At 37.0% G+C, this 11,398-nt stretch overlaps 1 long non-coding RNA gene across 1 annotated transcript; it reads left to right on the top strand.

Moving 5' to 3' along the window:
- The first annotated feature begins 9,119 nt into the window (after window positions 1–9,119).
- On the top strand, window positions 9,120–10,478 carry LOC114032903. Its single transcript, XR_003567896.1, has 3 exons — window positions 9,120–9,249; window positions 9,497–9,667; window positions 10,350–10,478. It is a non-coding gene; the product is annotated as an uncharacterized LOC114032903 (long non-coding RNA).
- Window positions 10,479–11,398: the final 920 nt, after the last annotated feature.

Below are 11,398 nucleotides of genomic sequence, written 5' to 3'. Positions count from 1 at the left end.
TTCTTTCTTTCTTTCTTTCTTTCTTTCTTTCTTTCTTTCTTTCTTTCGGCAATTGGGGTTAACTGGCTTTCCTAGGGTCACATAGCTAGTGGCAAGTGTCTGAGGCTGGATTTGAACTCGGGTCTTTCTGACTCCAGGCCTCTGTCCACTGGGCCACCTAGCTGCTCCTAGAGTCTTCTTTCTTAAAGGTGATTATTAATTATCAAGGTGATGATCATTATGTTGTATTGTTAATTAAGTCTTTAGCTATATATTCGAAATAATAGACAACATCCTGAAGTGTCCTTAGATAATGAAGCATGTGGATTGTTAGAGTAATATTCTTTTTCTTGTGTAAGTAGTCTAATGGCTATATTTTGATACTTCCAGCTAGTCTTTGAAGGTAGTTACAGGTAGGTGGTTGTGCATTTGCAATTAGTGAACTGTCATCACAAAATTGGCTACATAATGAGTGAGGTCACAGAAATGTCAGAATTGGAAGCAATCTCAGTGTCTGTCTTGTTCAAGTTATACTTGAAAAAGAATTCCCTCTATAATATTCCAGGCAAGCAGACGTCTAGTGTATGCTTGGACACCACCAATGGGAATTGGAAACCTGCTACTTCCAAAGGAGCCTATTCTACTTTTTTTTTTCTTTTTTTGGTGAGGCAGTGGGGTTAAGGGACTTGCTCAGGGTCACACAGCTAGTAAGTGTCAAGAGTCTGAGGCCAGATTTGAATTCAGATCCTGACTCCAAGGCTGGAGCTCTATCTACTGTGCCACCTAGCTGCCCCTTTACTTTTAGATAGCTCTAATTTTTCCCTTATATCAGGCCTAAAGTTGACACGTTGCAACTTAGGAACTTAAGGCCTAAAAATATGTCTAATTCCCTATTTTAGTAATAGCCCGTCGTTGTTATTAATGATACTAATTAAAAATACAAAATGGCCAGGTTTTTTCAGTAAAATGAATATTGTTCCTCAAAGTAGTCATCCTAGCATTCTGTTTGCTTGTTAGTATTGGCCAAAATACTTTGGGACTGTAAGAACCAGTTCATAAGCATCCTGAAAAATTGACCTAATTACTCAGGCCCTTGATTACTTAGATTAAATTGTAGAATCATAGGTTTAGAGCTGGAAGGGTCTTTGGAAACCATCTTGTCCTGTCTCCTCATTTTGTAGATGAGGAAGCTGGGGTTAAATGATTGCCCAAGGTCACCCAGGAAATTCAAAGTCATATTCACCTTTTGGTCCTTTGACTTAAAAAAAAAAATCTAACTTTTTGTTGTATAATGTTGCCTCCTTGTCCAACCTTCCTGGAGATGCACTTATCATTGTGGTTTGCTAAAGAGTCTTTGATTTCTGTATACAAAGGGAAAGCCACATTCTTTGAATGGATTTGATATTGTGATAATAACAGCTCTGATACCTCAGGGCTTTATTGGATCCGACACTTAGGCATGGTAGCCTGTTTGAAAGTTCACATGAAATTTTTGTACTAATGAAAATGGAGTTATTTTCACAGAGTTATTTTGGATAAAACTTGATGGGTAGATAAAAATCAACTTTAAAAAAATCAAAATTTTTTTTCTTTCTTTAAAGACTTTTTGTAAAAAATTTAAAATACAACCAACACACATTGAGACTCATTTCTTCATAGAATTTGCATTATATTCTGTAATTATGTAATTAAAATAGGTCACATTAGTTCATGGATACTAATAAGGAATCAAATCTTATGGGTCTTCTTGAAACTCCTAAAGATTTAGTCTAAATAGTACTACTCTGTCCAGTGAGTATCAGTTTTTAGTTATTTTAGACAACTTTGTTCATGCTTAATGAGATGCTTTTAGTTTCAGTTTTCACACTGTCTATTTGGCTATCTAGAGAGAACATACTTACAGGAACAATACTTGTAAGCTTGTCAGTGATCTCAAGCCTTATTCTCATCTGGCGATTTACCAATTTGATGTGATTTAAGGATTGTTGGGTTGGACCAAATTTGCCAAATGGGATGATTATGTAGAGAATTTGGAAGAACAGAGATATCTGGGAGAAATAAATTTAGTCTTTGGAAATATTCTATTGAATTAAAAAATTAATTTTCACTAACATTAAAAAACCTAATTCATTTTGAGCAGAGTATTCTGGAAGTGTTGAGGGATGAATGTAGTCTCACAGAAAACCTGTTTTTGCCCAGATGTATTTGCCCAGTGCTATGCTTCACAAGTGTCTGCTTCAGTTGTCTTTGATCAATTTTAATAACCATATCATTATGTAGTTACTTAGTTTTCTTACATAGCTTAAAATCTGAAAAAAAAATACTGCTTTAAACTTAAGGCATGAAATAGAAACTTATGGTGTATATCATCTGAAAAAGCCTTCATTCAAGTAGCTAAAAATTAAATATAAGAAATCCATTGTTATTAACCTTCTTGACTAAAAGCTTGGTCAATAGTAGACCCTTGGTTCCAAATAAATGTAGTAAGTTATCAGAATTGTTAATCTTTCTCTTTGGTCAGAGCAATGATGTCTACTCAAATAAAGTTATCAGATATCCCCACGAAATTCTCTTACTTTCAGTACAACCTCATTAAATTTTAGCCAGCCTGCTATTATTCAAGTTTAATTTGTTAGCCATGAAGAGACATGAAAGCTCAGTGCTTTGTTGACAGAAGATACAGAACTGATATTCAAAAATATAATGACATTGCAGCCTATAATAGTCACAATTTTTTTCTAAATGGGGTCATATAGATTGAACAAAAGGATAGCTAACAGGAACTTCCTTTGAATCCCTGAAGAAAACTAATCTTACCATTAGATAAATAGTGATCCAGGACACAAGTTATACCAGATCACCTGTTAAGACTAATAGGTTCTGAATGTAATAGCTCTGTTCTCTACATTCGAGAGCTAAAACATATTTTCTTTGTGGTCAGTGGTTTTAGCTTACCCAGTGGATTTTAGCTTACCTTGTCTAAAAGTCACAATGTGAATGGTCAGCTAGTACTGATGAAAAATCAGTCTTTAACCTATAACCAATACAGTTCTTTCACCTCTTCCAGCTATATAGATAGACTGAATAGGTTTGTTTCTTTGTTTTTAGCAATTTTCCCCTTTAAGTCTCTTTAAGAAAAAAAGGGTTATAAGTGGGAAATTGAACAGAATAATTACATCAAGAAATGCTTTCCTCATAAGAGGAAACAACGGTAACTGTTGCAAGTTTCAGAGTGCTTGGCCCTCTGTTTTCTTTTTCTTTTGGAAAAAAAATATACTTCAGTTTGTGCTCAGAGTTCACCAGTTATCTCTCTGAAGGTGAAAAGCATTTTTCATTATGAATCCTTTGGAATTGTATTGGGTTATTGTATTGATCAGAGAAGCTAAGTCTTTCACAGTTGATTTATTACAGTATTGCTGTTAATGTGTACAATGGTTCTCATGGTTCTGCTTGCTTCACTTTGCATTAGCTTGTATAAGTCTTCACAGGTTTTTCTGAAACCATTCCCTTCATCATTTCTTATAGCACAATAGGCTTCCATCACAATCATATATCACAGCTTGTTCTGTCATTCCCAGTTGATGGGCATCCCCTCAGTGTCCAGTTTTTTTGCAATCTATTTTCCAGGGTGATTATCTTTTTTTTTTTTTTAAAGGCAGTTGGGGTTAAGTGACTTGCCCAGGGTCACACAGCTAAGTGTCACGTGTTTGGTCTGAGGTCACATTTGAACGCAGGTCCTCCTGACTTCAGGGCCGGTGCTCTATCCACTGTACCACCTAGTTGCCCCTGGTGATTATCTTTCTAAACAAGTTATGTACTTGACTTTAAACACATGTTCATTTTGTAGATTGAGTATTATATCTAACAACACTATACAGAATTTGGTATAAAATAACTTGGTAGTCTAAGAAGAGAATCTCGTATCTAATTTAAGCCATTTTACCCTGTATTTCGACTTATTTGATTATAGTCACAGCAGGCATGAGGGAGATGTATTTTTCTTTTAGATTTATCAAAATTCTCAATCATGTTCAGTGCACAATCTTTTTTTTTTTCCTTTTTTTCTTTTTTGGTGAGGCAGTCAGGGTTAAGTGACTTATCCAGGGTTACATAGCCAGTAAGTGTCAAGTGTCTGAGACTGGATTTGAACTCAAGGCACTCTGTGCACATTCTTTAGGCAAAAAGAACTACTACCAAGCAGCAGTTGGTACAAGTGGTGCAGTGGATGGAGCCCTAAGCCTGGAGTCAGGAAGACCTGAGTTCAAATTTGGCTTCAGACATTCACTAGTTGTGTGACCTGGGCAAATTGCTTAACCTCTGTTTTCCTCAGTTTCCTCAACTGTAAAATGAAGATAATAATAACACTTATCTGGCAGGATTTTTGTGAGGATCAAGTACATTATGAGGCTCAAGGTGGGTTTGTTTCCAACTTGGGTTGTTAGGAAAAGCTTCGTGGAGGAGTTGACACTTGGATTGGGTTTTAAAGGATGATTAGAAATTAGAGGAAAACCTTCTAGGCATAGGGGATAGTATTAGCGGAGGGAAAGCAGGTAAGCATGGGATGTATATGCATGATGCATAGACCAATTTGGCTTAAGCCCTGAGTACACGGAGAGGAGAAATATAAGAAAAAGCTGGAACGACACCACTATCCTTCCAATGTCTCAGTTTTGTAAGCATGGCATTTTATTTTCCCTCACCTCACGTATCAAGATAGTTCCCAAATCTTGCTATTTACACCTTCACGGTGCTTCACCACTTAGAGAGCTACTACTTTATTTCAGACCGTCAATACCTCTCACCTAGATTACTGCAGTAGCCTCCTAGTTGGTCTTCCTGACTCAGTCTCTCACCATTCTAGTTCATCGTACACTATACTTGCTGCCAAAATGATTTTCCTTAAGTGTGAATTTGATTCTATAAATCCCCTACTCATCCATGTTCAGTGACTTTCTGGACAATATAAGCTCCTCTTTTCAGCTTTCAAAATCCAGTACCACCTGTCCCCAATCTGTCTTTCCACCCTCATTGAACATTACTGTCCATCCTGTACTCTGAGATCCAGCCAAACTTAGCTTCTTTCTTTTCCTCTTAAACGTGAAACTCCATTTCCTGTCTCTGGATCTTTGCATTGGCTATTTTCCATCCCTGGGACATAGTTACTCAGAAACCTTAGCGTCCCTCTCTTTCTTTAAGTAAAGTCAACAAGCATTTATCAAGTACCTTCTATGTTGTACCAGGCATTGTACTGTATGCCACTGATGCAAAGAAAGGCAAAAGACAACCCCTGCACTCAGGGAGCTCATGGTCTAATGGGGGAAGATAACATGAAAACAACAAAGTACTAAAAAGTTATTTACAGGTTAAATTGGAGATTATCAGTAGACGGAATTAAGGGAGATCAGGAAGATCTTGCAGAAAGTGTTTCCTTGTGGGGATTGGCGGGGAGGGGGATAGGGTGGAATTTTAACTGGGATTTGAACGAAGATGAGAAGTGGAGATGAGGAAGAGAATTCCAGCCTGAAGGACAGCTAGTGAATATTCCATAAGTTGGAACATGGAGTATTTTGTAAGGAAGTGTGAGGAGGCCAGAATGATTGATTGAATTATAGATTACGTGGAGGGGTGTAAAGTATAAGAAGATTGGAAAGGTAGCAGGGGACTGGGTTATGAAGGATTTTATATTTTATCCTAGAGGTGAGAGCCATTGTATTTTATTGAATAGGTGACATAACATGGTTTAGACCTGCACCTTAGGAAGATGATTTTGGAGAATGGACTGAAGTGGGGAAAGTCTTAAAGTCTTAAGACAGACAGAGCAACCAAAAGCTGTTGCAATAGTCTAGGTGTGAGATGACGAGGACCTGCACCTAGGTCCTCATTGACAGTGCCAGAGGAGAGAAGGGGGTGTATATGAGAGATTTCAATGCTGTAGAAATGACAAGACTTAGCAGTAGGTTGCATTTGGGAGTGGGATGAGAGAGTGAGGAGTTGAGGATAACAATTGGGTTGTGAGCCTGTGGTGTCCTCAACAATAATAGGGAAGTTTGGAAGGAGTGATTGCTTTGATTTTTGGTGTTTTGGGGAGTACAGGCAGTGGGGTGGGGAAGATCAGGAGTTCAGTTTTGGACATTTTGAGCTTAATATGCCCATGGAACATCTAGTTGGAGATGTCCAATAGACAGTTGGAGATTCAAGTCTGAAGGTTGGGAGAAAAGTTAGGGTTGCACAAATAGCTTCAGAAATTCTCAGAATAGCGATAATTACATCCATGGCAGCTCGTTTAAATCAGCAAGTGAAATAGTATAGAGGGAGGAGGGAAGAGAGCCCAAGGCAGAGCCCTGTGCAACTCCTGGGGTTACAGCCGTGACCTGGATGAAAATCTAGCCAAGGAGACTGAGAAGGAATAGTCATATAGGTTGGAGAAAAGCCAGGATAGAATGTTGTCAGGGAAACCTATAGAAAAGAGAGTATCAACCAGAAGAGGGTGACTGACACTATCAAATGCTGCAGAGATGCCAAGGATGAGGACTGAGAAAAGGCCATTAAGAACTGGCTTTAGGATGCTGCTCAGGTACCATCTTCTCCATGAATCCTTTCCTGATTTCCGCTAATGGCTAGTGCTCTCCCTTCCAAACTACATTATTTTTAACCGCTTTGTGCCTGTGCATCTATGTGTTTATACATATGTGTGTGCACGTGTGCATATATGTCTCTATATATGAGAATTTTTATGTATATACATATACACCCACACTTAGAACTGTCTATATTTTTACATGTGCTTGTTTTCTCCTCTATCGGAATGTAAGCTCACAGAGTAAGGATTGTTTCATTTTCGTGCACAGTGCTTGGCACACAGGTGCTTAGTAATACTTATTAACTGAAAGGTAGTGTGGGGCCAGAGGATAGAGGGCCTCGAATGCTCTATTAAAGATTTAAAATTTTTCTTAGAACCCTTCAGTGATTTCTTCTTACCACACTTATACTGCCATAATCAGATCTGTGCAAAAGGAAATTTCATCTAGCAGCGTTATGAATGATAGACAGAGGATAGATTTGAGCATGGAATAGATAAAGGAAGGATGGATAGAGAGAGTAGAAGCAGCAAAATCTGTGGATAAATAGTGTAGGGAAGGGGAAGAGAATATGCATTTATATACTGCGTCCTGTGTATCAGGCACTGTGCTAAGCAATTTTTACAAACATCTTATTTGGTCCTCCCAACAGCCCTGTGAGGTAGTTTCCCCATTTTACAGTTGAGGAAACTCAGGTAAACAGATTAAGGGACTTGCTCAGGGTCACATAGCTAGGAAATGTCTAGAGCTGGATTTCAGTAGATGAATGAAAGTGAGGGCCTGTAATAAGATAACGGCAATGAGAATGGAGCAGGGGAAGGATAGATGGGAAAAAAATGTTAAGGTAGAATTGACAGGACTTGATAACTGATTGGATATGACAGGTGGAGAAGAAAGAACAGTATAAATAGTGATGCCACAGGCTATAGTGGAATCAGAGGCAGGAGCAGGTTTAAGAGGAGAGATCATGTGTATAGTACTGAATACATGGAAAGAGATCCCATGGTTGCTTGGAAGAGATATTAGAGGTATAGCCATAGATTTGAGAGCTAAATTAGAGATGAAACCTTAGGACTGGAATATATTTACTGAGAGACAGAGAGACTGTATCCAGAAAAAGACCCTGTGAAATGTCTACATTGAGATTTTGGAAAGGAGGAAGTGATTATAGAGGAGTAAAAGAATCAAAAACCTAACTTTTTTTGGAGGCAAGGTAAGGAAGAGAGCCTGTTCGTCAGGAGGTAGTTTACCCAGTGTCAGATGGTGCAGAAGGGTCAAAGAGGATGGGGAAAGAAAAAAAGGCCATTGGACTTCATGATAAGGAAGTCATTGGAAATTTAAGTGTAATGTTGGGGATAAGGGTTGGAAGGGTTTAAAGAGTTTGTGATTACGTTGAACAGTACTTTAAAAAAAAAAGTTTGTCAATGAATGAAGGAAGGACTGGGTAGTAGAGAGACTTTAAAAAAAAACAGAAGGAGATACTTTGACCTGTTGAGAAGCATAGATATAGGAGGGCTTGAGGGTGGGGGGGGAAGGGGAGCCAATTACTAGAACAGGGTGCTGAAGGAAGCAATCATTAATGAATAGGATCAAGATAGAGGGATGAAGGGAAAAGGAAGAAGAATTAGCCTTAAATAAAAGTAAGGATAACTTATTTACTAAGGCCAGAGGGAAGAAGAAAAGGCTCTGTTGTCTCTTTTATCTCTATTTCAACCTCACATCAGCCATGTGAGGTTGGTAGTATATTGTCATCCCATTTTATAGATGAAGAAGTTGAGGATTATATAAATTGTGACTTGCCCAGTGTCATAGCTAATAAGTGGCAGAGCTAAGATTGTAACACAGGTCTTGTAGCTACAAGTCCAGCATTCTTTTTAATATATTATATTATTTCTGTAAGTGTAAGTACCCTTTTAGAAAATGGTAATAATATATAAAGGCATTTTTTATTTGTTGAGAAAGAAATTATATTGATTCAAGATAGCTTTTTTTTTAATAAGCACAAATGATTTTGACCTAACTCATTAATCTCTATAGTATTATAGGCAGTCTTATTTACTGAATATGATTCCAGTTACTGGAATATATCTTTCCTGGTGTCTTGAAACTATTCTTTGACAACTGAATAGATGTTAAATTTTGATAGGTTCTCAGTTCTTAAAATATAAATGTAGGATAATAATTCACATTTACGTAGGACCTGAAAGATTTACAAAGTACTTCACAACAACTCTTAGATGGGAAGTACAAATAGCATTATTGCAAACCTTTATAGATGTGGAAATTAAGTCTCTGGTTGTGATTTACCCACAGTCTACCCGGCTGGTAAGTATCAGAGCCAAAACTTGAACCTAGGTCTGATTCCAGGGTCAGTGATTTTTACAGTATACCAGCACATATTATTGAGAACTGCTGTGCTCCTTAAAGGCATATGAATACAGGTGATACAAAATACTGAAAAAAAGTCTAGCATGTAGAATTAACCTTGGATTGACTCTGCTTACATATGTTATATTTTTACTGTTTTATGTAATAAATTAGTGATCATCCTTTTTAGATGACCAGGATAAAACGATTGAAGTGGTTTTGTCATCTGCCAAAAAACAAGAACCATTACCCCTCCACCAGGAGACTAAAGACAGTGGATCTGGAAAAAAGAAAAATTCATCAAAGAAACAGAAAATGGATAATGGTAAAATATTGTTTTGAAGCTTTTAGTTTTGAGTCACCTCATACTAATAATGTGAATTTATGTGATATAGATGTGACATATTAAAAAGATTTACACTGTCCCCCTCCACACCCTTGTAGTGGAAACAATATCACTTAGAAGTGTAAAATTTTAATATATATCATGTATTTACCTTAAATTGCATGCTTTGCTTTAACTTTTAATGTACTCTTAAAAAAAGCAATGATATGTTGAATTTACAAAACAGCAATGATGGATGAACCTTGTAGTCACTCGAGTTCTTATACTTCTTTGATGGATAACTCGGACCCAAATCCTGCAGCTGATAAGAGAGAAGTGATTGATCTGGTTAAAAGTGATCAAGTAGAAGGGATCCAAAAAACAGGAATGAATAAACTGAAAAATGAAACTGACAAAGGTAATAAAATTAGCATATTCTAGTCTCCTTAAAAATATCTGAACAACCTGTTAAAATACATTAGGTGTAGAATCAAGGTCTAAACTGATTTTGGTAGATGAGGAACTGAGAAAGAGACTCAATGACTTGTTCAAGTTTATAGGTATAGTTGTAGTTTAATGGTCGTCCACAAAGACTTATTTGACAAATAAGGTTAAGAACTATTGTACTAAAAGATTGCATGAGTCCTAAGCGTGCTTGAGCCTAGGATTTGGGTGAACAATTTGGCAGATGAATGGGGTAAGGGACTCTTTTGGGGAAGGGATAATGGTTTCAGTGAAAGATATGGGGTGGGGGTCTAACAGCAGAAAAATGAGATGTCAAGCAGATGATGAGATGCATGGGCCATTTATAAGTGTAGAATACCTATAAATATCTTTTTTCAATTATTTACGTATACTATCTTATTTTTGTCGTAAAAGATAGAATTTACTACTAGCTCCTTAAATAATATTATGTATTCTTATCCAGCTTTGAGAAACTTATTTTCAGTAGCTTGTTAAAGATAATATTTAAATAGCAATTTTTTAATGGTCCCTGAGTTCATTGCTCTTTTACATATTTTTTCCTGTTTAATTTTGGTCTTTTTTGAATTATGCCACATAGCTGCTTATTTATGTCAAACTAATTTTCTTCATTTTAGAAAATGCAGAGGTAAAATTTAAGGATGTCCTTCTCTCTCTGAAGACTATGATATTCTCTGAAACTGAGGCTCTTTGTGTTGTAGACTTGCTAAAGGAGAAGTCTGGTGCTATACAAGATGCCTTAAAGAAGGTAAGTCTGTGCTTGGGTATATATTCATTGAAGGGGAAAATGGTGAGAATTGCAGATGTAGGTGAGCAGTTAAGTCTGTTTCTACTTTTAGTAACCCAAAAGACTACTTTTTGAGCTAAGTTTTTCTGCTTTTCATCAGGGTTGTATTTAAAGATTAATTTAGATATAGAATATAGACTGTTGTTGAGTCATTTCAGTCATGTCTAACTCTTCCTGACCTCGTTAGAGGTTTTCTTGGCAAAGATACTGGAGTGGTTTGCCATTTCCTTCTCTAGCACATTTTACAGATGAGAAAACTGAGGGAAAGAGGATTAAATGACTTGCCTAGGGTCACATAGCTAGTAAGTATCTGAGGCTAGATTTGAACTAAGGAAGATGAGTCTTCTGACTCCAGGTCTGGTATTTTATCCACTGTGTCACCTAGCTGCCCAGAATATAGATTATTTAAGAGCAAAAGAATAGTGTCAGTACTTCTCGATATGTAGAACTGTCCCTTTGTGACTAATAAGTAATAGACATTTCAGGATATATTCAGATAAGCAGTTATTGCTAGGAAAAGTAAGTCCAAACTGCTAAATCTGACATTGAGGGCTCTTCACAGTTGGGCATCATTTACTTTTCTTTTTCTTTTTATTGGAGCCTTTTGCTGCAGTACCTTATGAATAAAGAGTAAAGCATTTATCATGTCCTTACTATGAGCTAGGCACTGTACTGAGCACGAAGGATACAAATATTAGAAAGTAATATAGTCCCTACTCTGTGTTCTGATGGGAGAAGATAACACATAAAGAGGAGCTAAACAGGGGGAGATGTTATATACTCGTGGTATAACTTGGTTTGGTCACGGTGGCTGAGAAATAATGTGAAGGACTTCTACAAGCATGTGTTTACTTGTTTTATACCACACTTGAGGTTGCT

This window comes from Vombatus ursinus, unplaced genomic scaffold, assembly GCF_900497805.2.
Source record: "Vombatus ursinus unplaced genomic scaffold, bare-nosed wombat genome assembly UNPS02005884.1, whole genome shotgun sequence".
Classification (NCBI taxonomy): Eukaryota; Metazoa; Chordata; class Mammalia; order Diprotodontia; family Vombatidae; genus Vombatus; species Vombatus ursinus.
Note: the sequence above shows the minus strand (reverse complement) of the source record. Positions and strands in the feature narration are given on the sequence as shown.